The 2,943-nt window shown below is 45.7% G+C and overlaps 1 long non-coding RNA gene across 1 annotated transcript; it reads left to right on the top strand.

Annotated features, from left to right (window-relative positions):
• Positions 1 to 351: 351 nt before the first annotated feature.
• Positions 352 to 2,666, top strand: LOC144773963 (uncharacterized). Its single transcript, XR_013600082.1, has 3 exons — positions 352 to 446; positions 1,677 to 1,814; positions 2,541 to 2,666. It is a non-coding gene; the product is annotated as an uncharacterized LOC144773963 (long non-coding RNA).
• Positions 2,667 to 2,943: the final 277 nt, after the last annotated feature.

Here is a 2,943-nt window from a genome sequence, read left to right as displayed (position 1 = left end):
GTTTGCATATTGTAGCATTTTTTTCACGGCCTTCTCTTCTGCATGAATCGAATCCTCCTCTGGCAAAGAATGCTAACGTTACTTTGTTCTTCTTACCTCAGCCAGGGCCGGCTCTAGGCATGTGCAAGCTGTGCAACTGCACAGGGGCACCAAACTTCAGGGGCCACCGCACCAATAGATATCCTTAATTTAATAATACTCTAAGGATGGATACATATTTGCGTTACGGCCCCTGGCATGGATTTGTTGCCTCCGGCTCTGTTCCACTGTAGCAGTGTTTTTTGCAATGATGTCTATGTTTCACAGCACTCAATGTTTTTCTCTTTGTTTATTATTTTTTACATGAACCACAGAACCCAGGGGCAAGCTGAATACAGGGACCGAGTCGGCGGGTGAACCACCACTTACACAGAGCTCCTCTACTGAGGATCCTGCTGCTGTCCCCAGTAAGTCCAACAGTGCTTGTTTTTTCCTCTGTAATGTGTCTGCTTTGGCAATTGACAGCAACCAAGTATGCATCCAGAATGATGTTTGTCTAGTATTTTTGTAAACGTTAGTATACCACTACTAGTCTTGTGGGTATTCTATCTCCTATGTAGTTATATACATATTACACAACTATGTATGCACACGAAAATTGGATGTTGGTACTGATAGGCAGGTTGGACCTTACTTACACCTCAGTCACAGAACTCTGAGGAACGCACAATTCACTGAACGACAGCCTATATGGCCTGAGTCATTGGTCAATTATTCAATTCACACTCCTGAACCCCAATACCAAGATGCCGAATGCTTTTAGTACACAAACCGTTACCTAAGAAACCCCGTTTTGCTCACTCACTCGTGTGAGTCTCCAAGACAACAGACACTGAAAATAAACTTCAGAGTCAAAGTGGTCATTCAAAAGCTTTATTTTTATTTTGTTAGAAGTAAGTAAGTAACATCAATGTTTTTAAGTTGTTCCGTCAAATACGTTGAAGGGCCCACCAGAAAAAATCCAGAGTTAAAAAAGGCAGAATAAAGTAATCAACATTTGTACAGCTACTAGTGCACAATAGGGAAATGTGGCAACTATCGGAGACCTCTCACCAACGTATACTGGTCAGATATTCCTCTTTTTTTGTAAGCTATGGAAATGTCCGCTTCGTAGAAGGCAATCTTCTCATCTGCCGAAAACTAATGACAAAAGTGGTGCACGTTAGACAGTATGAAATACATTTATGCCAGTTTTATGCAGCCATGCTAAAAAGAAGTTGTAACCTGTAAGCAAACTCTATTCCACAATCCACATAGAAAACGTAAATACGGGCCCTTTTACTTTCCCACCTCTTCAGGTGTATGCATTGAACAATGATGTGTTGCCTCAGAGCGTCTTCTCGTACTGCGCAACAAGCTGCGAGTTAACATGCGCAAAACTGGATACATTGATGTACAAAGGTTACATAGTTCACTTCCAATTTCCAAGGACTAGAGTAGCAGGACAGATGAGATGAGCTTGGGTACCATACCATAACAATGAATGCTAATATGTGTATAGAGTCTGCTGTACTATGCAATGTGGACTCCTACTGATTACGTACGTTGTACTTAACTGTTTTGAAGAACTCCATTCTTGGTGAACAAGTACAAAGGGGGCTGTGCATCCATCTAAAAAGGTGTACTTATTTTTATAGGTGCAGAACCCTTACCATCGACCAGTGCCGACGGGGACAGCGGCGCAGCTTCAGCGATCCCGGCGGGGACAGGAGGAACAGAGGCACCTACACCTACACCAGCAGCAGTGGGGGGGGAGCCAACAGCGGCGGGCGATGGTAAGTTACATTCAATAGTGATCTGCATTACTTGGTGGGAGGGGAAAACTTTCTCACTGTACTCTACTGGAAAATATATGATGTTACCTTTACTTGTCATTAGCATGCTAAGCATTACCACTACAGTAATGCAAGTGGCTGATAGCAGTCGGATGCATGGGTTGTTGTTAAAGCATGTAAAGGGGAAAACACAGCTGCCAGCGTGGTTGGGAGACACACCCAATACCGGTGGTTAGTGGATAGTCTCAGCAGCAGCGGTGTTTTGGGCAAACCCAAAGGCAAGGGAAGGAGGGGACGACTGGGTGCATGGGTCGTTGCTGGTGAAACACAAACCAAATAAGGTTTGTTGCGCGGTATAAAGTATTATAGTCTTTACTAGACATGTACTACTAGCTGCCCCCTGTTAATTAATGTTACTTTGAGAGTGTTCCCGCCTTCCCGGAATCAGAGTATATAATACAAAAGGAGATATGAAAAAGACAGGTGTTCGTTCTAATGTGTGTGACCGTTGAAGTACACCCATGCTAATAGGGCAGGCATAATGCCGTGCCAAAAAGTTCCAAAAATTAATAGAGGCTGTAGAATGTTCAAGATAGACGCAACACAATTTTTGGTACTCAGCTTGCTTGCTAGTGCTACTGTGCCGCCCACTATGTGTTGAATCAATGTTGTGTTCTTGATTTGCGGGGAGTTTGGATTAAAACAATTCTGTTTCTTTCTTTATAGTTACTCCTTCCCAAAAACCAACAAGGAAGGAGTTGGCAGTCCGGGCCCGGCAGCGGAAACTGCAGGCAATTGTAGAGGCCTACCGCCGGCTGGTGGATCAGGCCGAGGAGGAGGAGGAGGAGGCGGCGGCAGCAGCTGCTGCCTCTTCCAATGCCCCGGGCCCCAAGTCTGCAGGACTACGTCGCCGTGGTCAGGCAGCCGCCCGCCGCCGCGTTGTTACATCTTCGGCGGCCCCCCCACAACAACAACAACATGCATGCAAGTGTAGGTGCCGTGATTTCCAAGCGAAGATTCTCCGCCGGGTAGCGAGTAAGTTGGAGGAGGAGCGGAAGAAGCTGGAGGACGGTCTAGAGGAGCGTGTGAAGATAAGGGTGGACAAACACCTGAAAGCCCGCCGGCTTTG

Source organism: Lissotriton helveticus, chromosome 1_1 (genome assembly GCF_964261635.1).
Source record: "Lissotriton helveticus chromosome 1_1, aLisHel1.1, whole genome shotgun sequence".
Taxonomy (NCBI): domain Eukaryota; kingdom Metazoa; phylum Chordata; class Amphibia; order Caudata; family Salamandridae; genus Lissotriton; species Lissotriton helveticus.
The sequence above is the reverse complement of the archived record's forward strand: the minus strand, read 5'-3'. Positions and strand labels throughout refer to the sequence as shown.